Source organism: Pipra filicauda, unplaced genomic scaffold, assembly GCF_003945595.2.
Source record: "Pipra filicauda isolate LSUMZ 115617 unplaced genomic scaffold, ASM394559v2 scaffold77_size3566232_pilon, whole genome shotgun sequence".
Taxonomy (NCBI): domain Eukaryota; kingdom Metazoa; phylum Chordata; class Aves; order Passeriformes; family Pipridae; genus Pipra; species Pipra filicauda.
Genome location: NW_024104953.1, coordinates 467,983 through 487,036, shown reverse-complemented (window position 1 = coordinate 487,036; position 19,054 = coordinate 467,983). Strand labels below are relative to the sequence as shown.

Below are 19,054 nucleotides of genomic sequence, written 5' to 3'. Positions count from 1 at the left end.
TCTGCCACCAGGTGCCAGGGGAGCTGGATGACCTGTCTGCCCTCCTTCTCCTCCTTCTCTCTTCCTGTGCCTCTGCTTCTCTTTCTCTGCTCTTTTCTTGATGTTTTCGGCAGTTTAAAGCCGGAGGGATTGGATTTGTCTGGGTGTTGTGATCAGTATGTGCTGGGTGGGTTCAGTGGTGGAATGCTTTGTCTGGATTGTGTGGTGCCCTTTGGAACTTTTGTGAAGTTCCCTTATTTTCTCCCCTAAATTATCGGTAAAAGTGCCTCTTGGGAAAAAGAGTGTGGCTTGTCCCGTTGACACTATCTCGACGTATGACAGAACCCTGTATATCTATATTTTAAAGTAAAACTCCTGGCTGAGCCCATGACCCTTGTGGCTCCAGGGCTGAGGTGTTACAAAGGCTTGCTCTTTTTGTTTGCCTTCTGAGCCTTTTTGTGAGAGCCTGCTTCTGTCTTTTCTGTAGCCTTAAAGGCTAGGGCTGCATTTTTATACTTATTGTGACTGGAAAATACTAGAAGGGACAAGAGCTGTGACCAGAATATATCTAGGACGTTGCTCCAGCAAGAGGAACAGTGGAAAGAATTGCTCTGCTCTGTGGCCAGTCGTGTTACCCCAGCTTGCTGCCCCATGGATGACCCACAAATGGATCACTTGGTTGTGTTTTTGTCTTAAATTTCTTTTTAATTATTATTATTTTTTAGTCTGGCCCTGTATCAGTGCTTCTCTCCAGTTTTCACTGACTTAAGCATGTGATAAGCAAAATGAGTATACATTACATGTACAGTTTTTTCTCCCTGTCTTGTCTGCTTTAATTTCTAATTGCTTGGAGATCCTCTCAATATGTTTTATTTTGCTCTATTTATTTTCTACGTTGCCTAGTTCAGTAGGAATGTGATATCACTGAGAACCTCTAGGAACTGCTGTAATATAAATATCAGTAAACAGAAATGTGGGAAAAGAACAAAATGACCTACAAATGGGCCCAGGCTGGAGTTTGAAGCTCATGTGGTTCATGTGGTTTGCTGTCTATGTTCTATGACTATGTTCTTCTGTTGTCCCAGCTCTTGGGTCAGATCTGCTTTAGACTTTTGCATGTGACAAATGGGATTTATTTTTTTTTCCACATACATTTGTAGTGCTCTAGAAAGAACTTGCACAGGCAGTGACACCAACTAAATACTCATTGGCAGAGTTATCTTGCACAAGGAACTGATATGTTATTTTGCTGGTTTAACTTGTTTCTTCTCCTGGAGGATTTACTTCTGTTGTGTTCTTGGCACAGCTTTTTATTCCTGACTCCTCCTAAATGTAGATACTGTTGTCTAACTTTGTGTCAAGGAAGCCAGACCCCAGTTGATTCCAGGTAGTCAAGGGACTGTATTCTTAATTAATGAACTGATGATCTGGTCTCAGCCAGGTTTAAATACTTTGCTATAAGTGGCTTATCAAAGATTAAATAATGGGTAGTAACAGGCTAATGAGTGAAGTCTGCACACCCCTGATCTTTAGTCCACTGTTTCTGTCACTCAGCAACATAGTCTGGCTTAAAAGGATGATAATATTGCTCTGTCTACAGAGCAAACTAATAGAAATGGGGTTTTCAGGCAATATTTTCTAGTATGTCTGTGTACAGAAATCCAGCAGGGAAAACCCTGCCCACATTTACACAGATGCAGCCCCATTTTGCAGTTAACTGACTGCAAAATGCTGTCCTGGGTACACAAATATCTTAGAAAACATGTGTGTTTTATAAGGATCCTACTACTGGTTTTCAGCATGGTTTTATTTAATGAAAGTTACCATGATATATGGTAATTATTTGTGCAGTTAGGAGGCTTTGTTGACGTAAGCATGCAGTCATGAACCCACTTCTAGCACATGGTTTTAATTTCTTCTTTGTTGCTTTCACGATTTGACACTCTCAGCCAAATAAAATATTTTTTGAGAATTGATTAATGAACATTCCCTGATTTATAACAAGGCTGATTTATAGGGCATTAATGAAGAATAACAAAGTTTAGCCTAAGATGACTTAGGCTTTCATTTCTGGTAGCTCACTAATGTGGCAGGTGGTAGAAGATAGCGAAAACATTGTCATGAAAAAGAATTCCAGGTTTGTTCCACAGGAATCCAGGAACGGGAAAACTCTTGCTATGTAAAGTAATCTCTGTGCAGCCCTGTCTTTGAGATGAGAGCAGCAGGTCTGGAGCAATCTGCTATGGAAATAGCAGTTCTCATTCTTTTCATACTATTTCCTACTCCCTTGGCTACTTGGAATTTAATACTCTTTTCTAGCCTAATCATGTGGGTGAGTTGCACAGTGCTTGTGGTGGAAGGGAACTAAACTTGGTGATCTTAAGAGCTGCCAGCTTTGTAAAGCGGCTGTGCGGTGTCTGCACGTGTGCCTTCCCCGAGACGGGGAGAATTGGGCAAAATGAGACACCTCCTGGTCCTCAGAAATTCAATGTACTCTCCATCTGGCCCTGCAGCAGCACAAGTTCTAGGCTAACAGCTCTCTGGCATGCTCCCTCTGGAGACATGACGTTTGTGGAAATGTCATTACACTCCATGAAAGAAACAAGAATTGCAACAGAATGGAGAAGAAACGCCAGCTCGGCTGACACAAATAAGGAAAATGTCCTTCAAGGAGGAATAATAACCATGTGAATGACACATTATATGATAATTCACGCTGTAGTTCTGCTGTTTGAGAATCTCCTTAGCTTAACTGTGTAAAAATGAAATCACGGTGGGTGACAGATTTTGGGGTGGGTTCTACCTGTTTGCTGTGCTCTGGGCTGACAGTGACAGCTCATGTCACCGGAGCCTGTTGCCAGAGGGCAGCAATCCTGTCCCTTCCTCTTGGGTTGGATTCAAACCAGTGACCTGCACCTGCACAGCAGTGCAGGCCGCAGCTGCCTCCTTAGCTGTGCACATTTTCTGTGCTCTGGGGAGTGAGATTATAGTCTCCTGTTTAAACTTCCTCACTTTTGTGGCCTTACTTTGTGCTTCTTGCTTTGGGGCAGAATTCTCAAGCAATTCGTGCTTTGTCTCTTACCACCAGACTGAAAATACCATTAGAGATTTCTGCCGGGGTAGCAGTTCTCTAACTTGCTGTGGTGCTGCTTCTCCCGTTTCAAACCATACAGAGGCAAGACCTGCTTTTATTTATTTTGTACAAAAAAATATATTGTACAAAAAAAATCAGAGTTTCAGCCCTCAGTAGATGTTTTGGACAAGTTTTAGACCAACACTTGCTTTCAGCTGCAGATCAGTTCTCTGCGTTCGCTCAGTTACAGGGACAAAAAGGGATCCAAGTATCCCTCAAGCTGGGGCTCTTCCTCAGTTTTCTCATGGCCATGGGGAAGACCTAGCCATGAGCTGCCTTTTCAGGGCAGCAGGTGGTTTCTCCAAGCAAACCTGGACCTTACACAGTTCACCTGTGGGAACAGGGATTCAGTCTATGGCTCAGTACTCACGTGCCAGTGGAACATCCAGTTCCGTGGTGAAGCGTGTCCTTAACACTGGTTTCCAAGCTTTCCTCTGTTTCTCAGGGGGGATTATTCCAGTAAGACTGCTGGTCTCTCTGCAGTGGCATAACTCTCAGGTGTTGGCCTGGTTCTGTGCCATCAGAAATAGCTTTTCCTCTTGGGTTGCTGTGATTTCTGGCTTTTCCATAGAAACCTTTGGAGGTGGAAAATCACATGCCAGAGAGAAATGGAGAGATGAAAGGGGACACATGTTTGGGTCTTTGCTGGAAAGTTTATATCTAAATAAAGGTGTAAATCAAAGCCACAAAGCCCCTGTGTAGGTTCTGAATGCTTAGAAGGGTTAATAGTGATGTGGGGTGAGGTTGTGTTTAGGGCCTGGATGCTGAAGTGGCTTTGCACTGGAATTCGTTAGACAGCAGCCATGTCTTTCCAGAGCCCTGGTAGCTCAGGGAAGTAACTTAGGTCAGCTGCTGACCCCAGAGCCACAAGAGCTTGTGGTTTCCACAGAAGCAGCTGAGACTCACGGCTGTGTCACCCAGGGTGTGGAGGGACGAGCCGAGTCACAGCACTGCACGTGGGTGCAGCTCCCGTGCTGGTGTCCAAGGGACTTGTGGCGCTGCTTGTTGTGACAAGGATTACAACTGTCAGCACAGCAGAACACCTACTCTTCACCTTAAATTGCAAAACTTTGCTATAAGGGGCTATTGTCCCCTTGCACATGTTGCCTTGCTCTCTCTGGCATTAAACTCTCTGAGCAGCAGTGGAATAATAAACTTCTGTGTGTGTACTCTGCACTAGTCCCTGTTCAAACCTTAAGACGTAGCCTGGAAATAAGCCAAAAAGAAAAATTAGTGGATGTGGGTGATGTTCAGTTTTTTTGTGGTTTGGGTTTTTTTAATTTTTTTTATTTTTTTTTTTTAAATAGCTACCCCAGAGAGCTACTTGCTCAAATTTGGGAATGGTCTCTCCTGTCTGAGTTGGTCTGCTTGGCATAACTGGCATGTGAGTATGTGCTAAGAGAGCTTGTAAACTCTGCAGGGCTAAGAGAAGAATGGAGATACAAGGTGCAAACAGACTTCAGAAATAATGCTTGGGAAAACAGGGTTCAGCTTGACCTACTTCTCATTAGCTTTAGTCATTAAAAGCAAAACAAAAGACTCAATTATTATTTACTTTTCTGGAGCGCTTAAAAAAGCTCCTGAAAGTTTCCATCTGAAATGGAGACCAGGAGAAGACGCCTGAAAACCTGACAGTGTGATACAGAAAGCAAGCATGAGATGATCATTAGTCAGAGCAAGTTAAATAACTTAAAAAAAATAAAGCCATAAAATAAAATTAAGAGATACTGTATAATCAATGTTGCTAATAGTAGTTGCAGTCCATGTTAAGGAGTATCACGTTGAACTTATTTTCGCTTGATGTTCACTAACAGTGGAGCAATAATATACTAAATAGTGATTCTATTATTAAAAAATATTATTTCAGACTTAAAATATCATGTAGTTGACCTCTTAAGGTGTTACCATAGAGCGGTCACTGGAAATTTAGAAATGAAAGCAGTGCCTCTGCTAGCCCAAGGCAGGCTTACCACCTCACTAAAAGTGCAAAAATTTATTGGAAAACTGTAGAAAAGCGTCCAAGTTGCTTATTTAATTTGTTGCACCGAGAAAACCATCGTGGTGACTTTTATACAATGGTATGGGAAAGATTAGAAGTGTGATGGGGACTTTGCTGATGCTGTAATTTTTGAGTGAATGAAGTTGACCTACCAAGGGAGTCAATAACAGCTGAAAAACCTTAAGTAGGTTGTTTTCAGTGCTGCAGGAGTTTACATCTCCCCCAAAGGCAGAGCTGATCCGAGGGATAGTGGAATCTCCAAGAAAGGTCTGAGTCAGCAGGGCTTTGAATGGCTGTTGTATCAGACAGACCCGACCATATGAAAGCACTTAGGCAAATATGCAGTTGTTAGCACATGAAGAGTTTTGATAAGAAAGATAAATTTCTTTCTGTGCTTTGCTGAGGCCTTGTGAGATCCCAAAAACGTGTTTTACTGAAACTGTGTGTTACTTTGGGGTTGGTATTTGAGCTACAGCTCTTGAGCCTTTCCTACCTGAGGGTGTCCCTGGCAAACCTGACTGGTGCAGGGTTGAAAAGGGCATTTCCAGGTATGCCTAAGGCAAGTGCTGGCAGCACATGTCCAGAGAAGGAAGGCAGTAAAGCTGGGGAGCAGAGCTGGACCACAGCCTGTAGTAGTGAACTGGTCTGGACTGGTCTGAATCATCTCCAGCCCAGCCCTGGAACTCGAGCTGCCATGGAGGCAGATGTTGATAAGGAGGAGCAGGCAGCTGAGAGAAACTTCCTCTCCTCTTTCGCAGAGAGTTCAGGATGCCTAGAGGAATTTTTAGGCACTGCTCCTGAGGAGTGATGACAGTATGAGGAGTGTTGAGAATTACAAACATTATTAAAATGGAGATGGAGGAGGAGAGAGAAAGAGGATTGACAAGGAAAGATATGAAAGGAGGAGTTACTAGAAGAGGAAAAAAAGAAGAGATGAAGAGAAATGAATTCACTGATAGACACGCTCCAGGGGCATGCAGTGAGCTGTCCTTCTGCTCTGCATGTTCACGGTGGTGCTGTCCAGCTCAGTGCTGGCCTCTGCCTACCCCCATGTTCCAGCCAGTGCTTACAGCAGCTGTCTCTGTGTGTTTGTATTTTCATACAGCAGTGAAATCCACTTTGTTTTCCTCCCTTTTCCTTCTGAAGCTGGATGCAGATGTGCAGAGCTGGGTGAGAACCAGCTCTCCAAGGTGGACACTGCAGCTCCTTTCAGTGGTCGTGGTGCCATATCCTCAATTGTTAAGGCAGGCTGGGAAGTGCAGACAGGGCAAGTGCCTGACAGTGATCAGGGCAGTCGTGGAGTAGGGACCTCAGCATTCCAAATGCTCTCTGGATGTTGTGGTGTTCTCTTGACACTTGCACAAGCAGGGGATACCTGGCATTCCAGTTGGCTGATGGACAGCTCAGACAACCTGTGTCATAAGTGAAGGTCCTAGGAACAGTCGGTGGTGCGTTGAACAAAAACCTGTTCCTCGAGCTGTGCCCAAGCACTGCACGTTCGTTCCTGCTAAAGCCCAGCTGAGCTGTGACCTTCCAGGTGTCATTGCATGTGTCTCCATCCTTAAGGGACCTCATTTCCCACTCCCAGGGAAATGCTGTCCCATGGCTGTTGGCATGGAGCAATGAAGACATCCGGTGGCTGCTTGGGTTAATGGCAGGTGAGTGAGGGAGCCTCGCGGAGGTTTTATGGAGCCAAGGAGTTTAGGTTTCACTCTGCAGGCACCCACCAGGGCTGGAATCACACACCTCCCACAGACAACACTGGTCTTGCTCCATGGGGACTGAGGTACCAAGCTGCCCCTGTCTCCCTCACTGCTGTATTCCTGAATCTACTCGTATACAAAGGGAGCTGGGGAAGAAATGTCAAGGTTATTATATTTTTAATCCTTTCCCCCATGGCTTTTAAACAACAGCCCATGAGGATTTCTCCTTGAAAGCTGGTAACCAGTGGACCAGATGCTCTGGTCTTTTCCTCTGGGACTCACAGCTCCAAGTGCTACCGGTGACCTTTGAGGACTCTCTAAAAAAAACCAACCCGTGCACTGCTTTCCCAGAGACCGTCACTGTGGAAACTACAGTCTTTCTTTGTGCTTCATTCATTTTCAATTTGGCCAGCCCTGCCACTGATATATGGACAAATGAGGAAGCAGCAGAAGAGAAAAGAATACTTGACAGAGGAGACCAGCAAATAAAAACTGTTATGTTCTGCTGTCAAGCCCAAGTGTGAATGGCGCTGCACCTGGAGAGCACGGACAAAGGGGCTGCATTCATGGCCAGGCCCTCGTTGTGTGGGAAGCCAGCAGACCTAAAGGAGTTGCCGTGTCGAGAGCGTGATTCAGGAGACCTTCCTTGTTTGGGATTAATCATATAAAAGGGAGGAGTGAGTAAAAATATCCTGTTCACGGGAACGTCCTGTCGGCTGGGTCCATGTGTCGGTATGAGCCGAGCAGCGCTGCCGAGGGGGCCGAGACATCTGGGAGATGAATCATCCCCGTCCAGAACTGGAGCAATTAGCTACATTTAGCCCAGCAAAAGGCCTTGAAAGGTGTCTAATTGAGTGGCTCGCAACTGCGCCAGGAAACAATGTGGATCTGACAAGAATCCCACAATTAATTTCTGTATTGACCTAGTGGGACACCATTTGCTAATGTGGGCAGATTATCCTAGATAACTAATTCAATTCTTACAGCAGCCACTGCACACATAAGTGTTTTGTTAACTAGGAGGAAAGTAAAGGAGGTAGTTAATGGCAACTCTTTCTTGCAGCCCATTATTAAATCTGTGACCATTTAAACATAAAACAGGGGGTTTTGGCAAGGTCAAGGCCACACATTTCTTGGGAGCATAAAGTTCAAAACTGTGCCCTGGCAGCCCCAGCGGTTTTGAACCAGTGTTAAACTACTTTAAACAAGCACACATTTACTCGAGGACAAATTTAGGAGCTTAATAAAGGAAGACATGTCAAACACAATTTATAGGTATTAAGAAAATAGAAAACAAATTATGTACTAGGTAGGTGTGCAAACTGAATTTCCCAAGAAAAATAGCAATCATTTCCTTTAGAAATACTACAAGTAAAAGCTTTTGAGCCTGCTTTAAATATTTTTTTAACAATGACAATATTTTTTAAACATCAGTCTTCATTATATGGAATTGCAATGTAAGTATTAAAATTCCTGCTTTTAGTGGGACCAAAAATGTGGTGGCTAGACCTGAGAACTTGTTGGCAGATTATGATTGGCAAGATTAAGCCAGAATTAATTTGTGAAATCCAGAGCTTTGCAATTTATTAGTGATTATCTGTGTGTGTGTGTGCAGTGCTCCCCAAGAGGAACAGCTTTTATATAACAAGCTGAGAAAATAAATAACAGCGTTCTGGGGAGAAAGGTCTAAGTTAATAAGTGGGGAGGCAGAAACAGGTTCTTTTTAATGATGGTGGCTTTTGCTTTTTTTTCCTGGTGGTTGGTTCTATTAGAGGAACTCTGCAGCTTAACTAATCACGTTGGGGCTGTGGCTTTGCTGTCACAACCCTTTTCTGAACAAAAGAAGGTTGTATAAAGTTGGCTGTTATGAAGCAGAGAGTCTTAAAGCTGCTCCTTCACCTGACCAGGTGCAGAGCTGGGTCTGTCTGTCTGCTGAACATCTTTTCACTCAGGTCTGAATCTCCTCCTGCTTTGCTGCAGAAGAGGGTAAGGAAGGAAATGGGAACCCCAGAAATAATTGTATTGGTTGTTTTTAAAGAGAAAAATCCATGTTTGATTTTGACAGGGGTCAGAATCCTCAGGGAGGAAATCAAATTTGGAGCAGCTTCTAAGCAGCAGATCACAGGAATACTGGTTTGGAGTGTTTGCAGAACTTTTGGTCCGAAGTGGCAAGGCCAGTACAGACGGTGGGAAAAGCTGGAATGCTGCTGCATGCACTCACGTTTGCCAAGGAGTCCTGACTCGAGATAAAATCTACTCTGAACTGAACAAATGCTGAATTCTGGTGGCAAGAGCTGCATAAGCAGATAATCTGTAATTTTTTCCTCCAGAAGTTCTTTTAAGGAAATTCAGCTTTCTGACAAAGGAAAGGTTTCCATTAAAAAAAAAAAAAAGTTCATTCACCCTTTTCCTTCCCCCACCCACCCGAAAAAATGAAAGCCTTGGACACTCAAGAACAAACAAACGAGAGCAAGTTCTTGAGTCTTGCATTGCCTTTTATTTATTTGTTTAGCTTTCGTTTTAAAATAAATAGTTTCATCTACCAAGGTCAAAACAACAGAGCTGCTTCAGAGGAGAATAATCCCTTTTCCTGACCCAAGTGACTCCATTATACAGTGGACCAAAACACAGCTCATGTGAGGGACCAGATTGCTTTTATGACATCCTTAATAGAAAAGGAAATCAGGCTGATTCCTGGGACAGTTGGATGAGCCCCAGAGAAGGGGATGGCAGCTCATTCCTGCTGAGGAGTGACTGACAGCAAGAGAGTTTTGGGGCCAGTAGCTGTGTTTTGATATCCTTAATGTGCTGGGGGATTACATATACAACAGTGGTGAAGCTGCCATTGACTCCAAGGAGTTTGTTAGCAGCCACGGGAGAAGAAATTAAGGAGGAAGGAGCCTTAAAATGGTTTGGGTCCACCGAGGAGCTGAGGCCCTTGGCCCCAAAGCCGAATTTCAGCCTCAGATAAGTGTTCTCCTGTAAGGCGCGACGGTAACGTGATGTCAGAAAAGTGTTTGCAGTTCATTTCCACTTATTTATTTTAATTATTAAAGTGGGAGCTGGGAGGTTTTGCTTGCTTGTTTTTTAAGCAAGCAGTTGTAAGCTGAAGTTTAGTGGAGCTAAGTGAGGGCAGCCAACAGAGCAGATGTTACTGCCGGACACAGCAGGGACGGACGTTTCGTTTCATCAGGCTCTGGTAATGCTGTAGGAGAGGGTTGGCAGAAATAGGAAGAATTTCTCTTCTACCTGAGCAGGTTCTGAATTTCTTGAGGAAACAGAACCAGTGCATGCAGTTGGGGAATTTCTGTGTAATACAGTAACAGCTGTAATGTACGGGGTCTGGTGGGTTTTGCTCCGTTAGATTTCAGAAGGATCTTCCCCACGACTGCTGTGGACTCTGGCCATGGTCCCCAGCTCTGTGGTCAGCTGTGCTGAGGACACACAATGAGTAAGAGGAAGAGATTGTGCAACATCTTCTCCATGCTTCTCCCCATGAGGAGAGAGGGGATGTGAGCTTGTTTGACTTGGTTACGCGAGTAACCCGCTTATTTTTGCCGAGAGGACAAAGACTGAGCTTCTCTTGGGCTCGGAAATGTCACAACAGTTCTCCTGGAAACCCTGATGAAAGAATTAATTCATAGGCTCCCAGTTCTTCAAGGCAGCTCTGCTGGGCTGCTCTGGGCTGGGCTGCTCTACAAACCGTGTTTTAATGGATCCAGGAAAACTTTGTTGTCCTTCCTCCTTCCCAGCAGGAGTTATGGGAAAACACTGGAGGACTAGCAGTTCTCATCTACTCACTACTCAAATGTCCTGTCTTAGGTGAGCCAAGGTGAGCTAACAAGCCCCCCACCCGTTTAAATTAAGAATTCCTTTTCTGTATGAGGCAGTAACTCGAGTTACAGCATGAAATACAGCATGAAATAACTCTGCAGGAAGTGTTTAAAAGGAGTTTTCCTGAGGCCTTTGGATTTTTGGAGGAAACATTAGAAAGAAATCAATCTTTTCTTTCACAATGAGATGATGCCTTTCAATAATATCACTAACTAAGCTTGTTTAGATGAAATAGGAAACACAAAATGAAACAATCCCCTTTTGATCATTATTTCAGCAGCTGTGGAAATGACTCTAAAGCTGTGGGTTTGGACCATTGTTGTGTGAACAGGCTTTGTGATTATTTCTGTTTATCCTTCATGTACAGGAAAAAATGTCCAGGAGTGTCCTGGAATGTTCAATGTGTTTTGTAATACTCCTGAACTCTGGGTAATGTGAGACCTCCTTAAAGCAATCTGTGAAATCTTAGCAGAGAAGGGGGAAGAGACCAAAGCTTTCTGTGTGTGAATTATGAGGTGTGTGGATTAGCAATGGGACTATTAATGAGGCTTTACTGTACTACTTCACACAAAGTATTAGTTATTCTGTCAATCTTGCTGCTGTGGGAGGTCACCCAGTCAGATGTGTGAGCAGGCTGGGAAATGGGATGGGTGACTCTTCTGCCACAGGAGTTGAAATTTCCTTAACCTTTGCATTGAATCGCTTGATTCAGGGCATCACTGAATACTTTTGATTTAAAAAAAATAACTTCTATATACTGCTCATCCTCTGTCCCCACAGTAGGCACCTGGATAAAGGTGCTTCAGTGGTGTTGTCATTTTATCTGACAGTTATTGAAACTTGACAAACAGCTTTAAAAAAACAGCCGTGTTGGTTTGTGAGTCCTACATGATGCTCTCTGCTGTGTTCTGAGGGCAAAACTCCTGGAGGTTCTCGATGAATTAATTTAGAAATGCTAGAGCTGAGCTCAGGCTGTCACTCCGTGGGTTTAGGAGACCAACTCAAGCTCCATGGCCCTGGATGCCTTCCTGGTGGTGAATCCCAAGCTATACTCCAGAGGCTGAGCCATTCCCTGTAAGACTCACGTTACCTCTGGCAGCACAAGTCTTGCTCAACCCATAGGTGCAACTTCTCTGACCTATTTTTGAGCCAGTTTAGTGGGAATCTGTATCAAATAACGAGCAGCGATGGCTGTGGGGGGAAACGAAATGATTTGCCTGACAATTGAGTCATCTTTGTTTCATCTTCCCACAGCTATTAATTGGCTGAAATTCCCCGCATCCTTTGTACAGCAGTTGTCCCCCCGCCTCTGCCACTGCTTCCCATATGTTTTACCTCTGGACTGGAAGTCCACTTGTACACAGTTGGATTATTTTTCCTTTTTTTCCCCCCCTCGCTGCCGGGAAAATGATGTTGTTCGTGGAGTTAATTTGTCGTTCCTTTTCACCACATGGAATCATCTACTTCCAGATGTCTCTTTGAGTAGATGTCAGTGATTCAGTCCTGTCTGAAACTGGCATCCCAGTGTTCCACACACAGAAAGGAGCATGTGGTGGAAGGTATCATCATCTGTTCCTAAGACACGAGTAATCTTTCATGTGCTTGGCATTTGTTGTCCTACAATTAGACTCCTTTCCTAAAGATAATAACCTAATTATAGGCTTTGCTTCAGCAGTTTGGTGGAATATCTTAGTGAATCATGGGTGAAAGGGGCAGAGGAAAATTCTGCAGCTTACACAGGCAAGAAGTTGGGATGTGACAGTCAAACACTACTCTTACCTTTTCTCCTCAGTTGTAGTGCTGTCTGTGGGAAAAGATCTTCCAAAGATTAAAAATGCATTTAATGCATCATTTCCCTTCCCTGTTTATACAAATTGCAGTGTGTAATTGCAGAAATATTTGTAACATGTATCTCCTGAAAAGGAGTTGTTTATCTTCTGTCTCTGTGGAGAACTTTTCAATATAAAAAGCAAACATGAATTACCAATTATTTATTTAGAGTTTGCTTTGGGATTTTATCGATAAATCACTGTTCCGATTTGTCACGCAATGGCTGCCAAGCAGCACCGGGGAGGGGGTGGTGGTGTGAGTTCAGGTGCTAAACCTCTCCAGCTGATTCAGAAACCAGACAGTTCTGGGGCCGCACACCTTCAGTTCCTTTTGAATTTTGGATCTTTTGCTTCCCTGGATATGCATTAGCTTTCCAAAACAGGCAGAGAAATGCTGCATTCCGATTTCTGGGCCCAGCTCTGTAGCCAGCACTGTCTTATCTTTGCTCTGGATTGCTCTGAGGTGCCCAGCTTTCACCTGGGAATGCCTCCCTTCAGGGCCTTCCTCCCCAGCCTGCAAAAGCGGGCCAGAGACCTGATTTTTGTCTCTTTAAACTGTCCTGATAGATCTGGGCACTTGTTAACTTAGGCAATAACAAATTGCTTAGATTTAGGCTTCGACTGACAGCTCTTGGCAATTTCTAACCACTCCTACTTGAAAATATCTACATTTTTCCAGCTCTTGTGCCCAGTACACGCTCCAGCCAAGATCCCATTTCTGAGAAGGTATATCCTCCGTGCACTGTGTAATGTAACCTTTATCACTGCAGATAAAACACATTCGGGCTTTGCCTTCTGTTAACACAGTCCTGGGCAGGCCAGATCCTCACCTGATAGAAATTAAAGTAGCTCTGTGCAGCTCCATGGAGAAGTGCCAGCTGACATGGTTAGGTAATATCTGTGCATTATTAATCAGGGCTCAGATAATGTTTGTAGAAATGTCGTTCCCCAGCCAGGAGATAAATAGCTAAATAAGATATAAACCAGTAATGAGTGCAGTAGGCCAGAAATACTGATGTGGAAATGTCTGAGCTGTAATTGTTGGCTGTGAGAGAGCTGGCTTTCCTAGACCAGGTGGTACCTCCAGGCACGGGAGGTTAGAGCTGGGATTTGGGGTCAGCAACCCCTTGCGGGCAGCATCGGGAGGTGAAATCTTAAGGCTTGTCTATGCCTGGAAATTACCCAAAACAGCTATTCCAGAGGATCTGGAATAGCTATTTTGGTGTGTTTCCAAGCACAGGCTGCTTTGAAATGTTAATGCTTGAAGCTGTTTAGCTTTTATTTACAGTAAGAAACAAAAGATAACAGCCCACTAGACACTTGAAGGACTGGGGGGCTGTTTGGAATTAAAAAAAGATGGGGTGGCTTTTCCTTTATTACAACCAGGGACCGAGCACCGCTGGTTTGCACAAAGGACAGCGAGTGTTCTGGTTGTGCTCTGGAAGCTGTCGATGCTGTGTAACAAGGATCATCTGCTCTGAGACAAAGCTCTTCTGCGTGCAGGCCTTTGCAGAAAGAAGGAGGGGAAATTCGGGTTTTGTAGCAGGTAGAACAATTAGTGATGAGGTTGAATAGCATCTAAAAAGAGTCAGGCTGGATAGCAGGAGGAATTTTCTGGCATTAAGGACATACACGGCCAGGTTGTCTGTCAGGGAGGCTCTGTACACAAGAACTGCACATAATTAAGAACAAGATAGAAAATCACTTTTTAGAACGATGCAGAGAGCACTGGAGTGCACCGTTTCTATCTTGGGGATAGATCAGTTTCTTTGAAATTTGAATTTGAATGGGCGCGAGGGACAAACTTCCAGCAAAATCCTGCCTTCAGTTCGAAGGAGGGCTCTGAATTGCTCAGTCTGTCTTTCCCTTGGCATAGGGGCTTTTCTCACGGTATGTGTGTATTTACAGCTCTCTGAGTGAGCACATTTAGCAAAATGGATACTGCCATTCGTGCAGCTCGAGCTGAGGGGGAGCCTACCTTGAAATACCTGCTTTTCCCAGGAAATCTGTGCCAGGGTGCCTGGTGTCACAGCTGGGCTGGTCAGGGACTGTTTCACGGTGTCAGTCTGTGCAGGGTGTCCCGTGGCTCTGTCACTGCCCGGAAAGGCTTCCTCGGTGTCCTGGGTGGGACAGGAGAAGAGCTGGCAGGCACAAACCCCCCTGGCATCCTTGTGTCCTCTCTGGAATTGCACATGGAGGCTCGGCCCTGCCCCGGCTGCAGATGCCCGGCCTTTGGGGAGAAGCAGAGCAAGTGTTAAAAGGCCTGGCGGCTGAAGTAAGTGTTGACTGTAACAGGTACCGTAATGATGAATGGCATGAATGGACAATCACTCCTGCCACAGCAAATAAACCCTGTCACATGGAATCCGGCGTTTTCCAGGGAAATCAGCTTTCACTGCGGGCTGCCAGCACCAAATGAGCTTCATAAAGCACCTGCAGATCTGAGCGTCAAGCAATTATTCCACTATCTTGCCTAAAAACAAAAAGGGCCCTGCCCTTCGGTCACCTCCGACCTCTTCCAGCGAACATAAACTAATTATATTTGCGGCTGGAGGAGGAAGCGGGGGGTGTACAGCCCACCGCCCCGAAATCTTCCTGCGGGTCTTGCGGGGGCACTGCCGGGTTTGTGGGGTGTCTTGGGCTCCTCCATCAGCTCCCAGCGGTGGGGAGCTCCCGGAGAGCCGGGGGAGCGGGGCTGGGAGCGGGGCTGAGCCCCGGCCGCCCCGGGACAAGAGCGCCTTTGTTCGGCATCACTTAGCAGCAATTACAGCCCGTCAAAACAGTTTTTGTTTTACGACAACGTGTTAATGGGCCCACGGTTGGGTGTGAGAAGTAACCCAAGCCGCATGCACTGAAGCGGGGTTAGAGGTTAATTGAGACTTTCTAACACAGCGCATGAGATTTTTGCAACCTTTTGCAGCGAGGGAAGTGGGGAACAAAAAGGAGATAATGTGATACAATTAGTTGGAAAGCACGAGGGTCAAAATTCCCAGATGGAAAGGAAAACTGGCCAAGTGAATCAGGCCAGATGGGCCACCTGGACCATAACGAACGCCAAAAATAGCTTCAGCCCTTCGTCTGGTGGACGAGGCAGTAGGTGGTATGTCTGTCCTTCACAGTGGATTTATAAAAAAAAAAGCAAGGTCAACATTATAAACAGCAGTAGCCTGTTGCAATTTGTATTTCAGATCTCTGATCATTAGTGCAGCTCTTATTTTTGGTTTTATTTTCCTTATTTCATAGTGGTTTGATTTTAACCCAGGAGCCCCTTCAGACATGCTCACAGGTCTGGTCTGCTGATAAACTTTGAGCTTCCCACCTGCAAACCTCCAGAGCATTATTAACTAACTTGTTACCAACTCTTGAAGAGAGGTTTGGTGGCAGGGGTTCTCCACAGTCAGTGTGGAGGTGTTTTGGTGTACCCAGGGTAACCCCCTGCTCCCTGCTCACCTCCCTGTGTGCATGTGTGGATGCTGCTCCTGGAGCTGGGGACGATACAGTGCCCAGGGATGTGTCTGGATTTGCCACCCTTGCAAGATCGCAAGGATTAACACGCTCATCCCCTCCCCTGGTGCTGCTTCAGCTGCTTCCTTCCTCCTCTGTACTTGGGCATTTCCAAGACCTCTGCAGGGTGACACATCTAGAACAGGAAAAAACCTTTCTCGGATCCACCTCCCAGCTTGCACTGGAAATGAACTGCGAGGTGACTGGAAGTGCCAAGTCCCTGCTGGCACCTGTTCAGCGCTCATTTGTTTCCCCTGAGCCGCTGTGATTAGTTTCCTTCACTACCTCCAGACCATATAAGCTCCGTCTCTTGGAGCTGAATCATCTGCTCCAGGTGCCTGTACCTCCTTTCCTGTGTCACATCCTAACGCTTGGGGAGTGTGACATGTGGGAAGTGGTGCCACTCCACTCTGGTGCGTGGAGCTGCCTTTGCCTTGCCCCAGCAGCCCCCGGCTCAGCCTTCACCCTCCAGTGGGCTGAGCGAGGCTGAGTCTAACAAGGAGCTGCTGCCAGCCCCGGGGTACCTGGTTCAAGGTCAGTGAAGCCCAGCTGGGCTTCATTAATGAGCACTGGCCTGGTGGAGAAAGAGCACTGGCAGGGGGACAATGGCACTGTGCAGCCCTCAGAGCCCCAGCCACCAGCTTGGCGGCAGCAGCAGCAAATCAGTGCAGCAGCAGATTGCCAAGGCTCACCCCAGCCTGGCTGTCCCTGCCCGTTTCTCCATTTTTCCTTCCCCCTTCACGTGCCTAAAAGCAAATGTGGGGAGAAGGAAGGGCTAGGAGGAGAGATGGAGTAGAAAAACTCCAGGAAAAGTGAAGGGGGATAACTGAAGTGGGAGAAAACGGCTTGAATTCCATATCTGTAGGTTACCCAGTGTGCTCAGTCTGATTCCAGAGTGGCCTGATTCCTCCTGGCACGGAAAGAGGAGAAAGAGAGGAGACTTGAAATAAAAGCAGAGAGCAGGCTTTCAGAAGGTGTAATTTGGACAAGCCTGGCTGTCCTCTAAGCGGGATCTCGCTGTGTAACCAGAGCACTGCTAAGTGCCAAAAGTTGTATGCAACAACCAGACAGATCTAGGAATGGGAATAATCAGCAGGAAGCGTAACAAACCCCTAAGATTTCACGGAGGATCTCAAGTAGACAAGTCTTGTTAATGTGTGTTGATCCAGGATCCTTTCCCGTGCTGTAAATATGCCCAAAGCAAGTGCCCTTCAGGAGATGCTGCAGTGAACTCATTGCAAGGCTTGCTTTAATTCCTTATCTTTTCTTGGGTACAAGAATATATATGTTAGTTTTCTTTTGAATAGCTCTTTAGGTATTAAAGCCATATGACTTCCTTCATTTGTCACGAGGAAATGTTAAGAACGTTGCCTGGATGATAAGCCAGTTAAGATAAAAACTTGTGAATTTGGAACAGAGCAGTGTAGTGGGATTAATGGTTGGCTCATTGCTCTGCTCTGGATATTCAATAGTAGCTGAAGATGTCCAACAATAAATATGTTTTTAAACTTTAGGAATAAAAATAAGGTTATATAGCCAAAGAAACACAGATTAGTCAGAGCAAAATACTGCTTCTAAGTACAGAAACTACAGGAGTACTTCTGTTGTCCTTGAGTTGCCTGCTTCTGGAATGAAGTCTCAACTTGGTGAGACTTATTGCTACCCTCTGCTTATATTTTCCCTGAACATCCTTTTGAAACACTGCTTGATGCCAGAATCAAAAATAAGGTGAAATTTCAAAATTTAGAGGAGTTTGATCATCTCTAACAGGATAAATATAGAAATGGAAGGAAATATCCAATGAAAGGAAGAGTGACATTGACTTTTTTTTGTTTGTTGTTTTTTTGTTGTTTGGGGTTTTTTAAATTTTTTTTTTGTCAGTTTTGGAGTTTGGCCTTTTTTTTTTTCTCCCCAGGATGATGATCCGGCTGATTTTAATAGATTTATTCCATGCTGATGGTGCTGTAAGTGAGGGGAGAAGCAGGTGTATCACTGCAAAAAAACCCCAAACCAATGAAAAAACCTACAACCAACCAAACCCCAAAACCACTGACCCAAAGCAGTTCTTTTATCCAGCACTGTGCAGTGATGCTCCTCCAGGAGCAGGTGGGAATGTGGCACCTACGGCTTTGCTTATGCATTTTTCATAGGAATCTTCTGTGGAAACTCTTGCTTGAACCCCCTGAAAGTCCAGTGCAGTCTGAAGAGCAAGAAAAGCACATTTTCTGAGAGGTGGGGGTTTCAAGTTTGCCCCCTCAGGGAACTCACTGACAGCTGCACCGCTAAAAACCCGGGGCAGACCTGACAGCCCCAGCGCTTCAGTCTGAGGTGTTTCCAAACACACCCTTCCCTGCCTGTTGCCTCACAGGGAACAGCTGGAAAGTGTTACCAGGAATGCACATTTTCATAGGCTTTCTGGTTCTCTTTAGCAAAAGCCTTCCAAAAGTCCTCAGACAAATTAGTGCCTGAAGGTAGAGGAAGTCTTTAGCGGGGCTGGAGAACTGCTGACTCAGCCTGTTCCCAGAGCCGTGTCCAAGGGGACCTGCTTTCCGCCTCCGGCGTTTCCACCGTGGATGGTGATTCCTTCAGAGTCACTCACGTTGCTCTCAAATGTCTTCTGAAGTCTGAGGAGTCCAGTTAAATCCTCAGAGTTACCCACGAGCCGATGGTTTGTCACGACAAACACAGCTATGTGGATATATGAAGAGCCAGGACTGTCAGCATCTCTGTCACAACCTGCTCCTTGCTTTGCTTTCACCAAAACCCCAGAGCTGTCGTAATGGTGATCTTTTTTTGTTTTCTTTTTAGGGCTTTATTTCAAACTGGGAGAATCCTTAGTCTTCTATTAATCACCTGGCAAATCCAGGTTTGGAGAAACAAAGCAGGTTTCTCACAGGAGAACCAAAAGAAAAAAAATGTCTGGAATAGCTTTATTGATTCTTTGTACATTCCATAAAAGTCAAATATAGATGTGCTAAATTTTTTTCAAAATGTGTTAAAATATCGGTTTCCAGGCTTGAATTTTGTCTGCCAAATTTCATTGTGGAATGAATTTTTATGCTGATGTTGATTT

General features: G+C 45.1%; 2 long non-coding RNA genes across 2 annotated transcripts in view; both read left to right on the top strand.

Moving 5' to 3' along the window:
- The window catches only part of LOC113997095, a 313,930-nt gene that overhangs the window by 102,876 nt on the left and 192,000 nt on the right, over positions 1–19,054 (top strand). The gene's annotated exons all lie outside the window — the stretch shown is intronic.
- On the top strand, positions 4,429–9,082 carry LOC120324935. The gene is made up of 2 exons (XR_005566658.1): positions 4,429–4,496; positions 8,880–9,082. It is a non-coding gene; the product is annotated as an uncharacterized LOC120324935 (long non-coding RNA).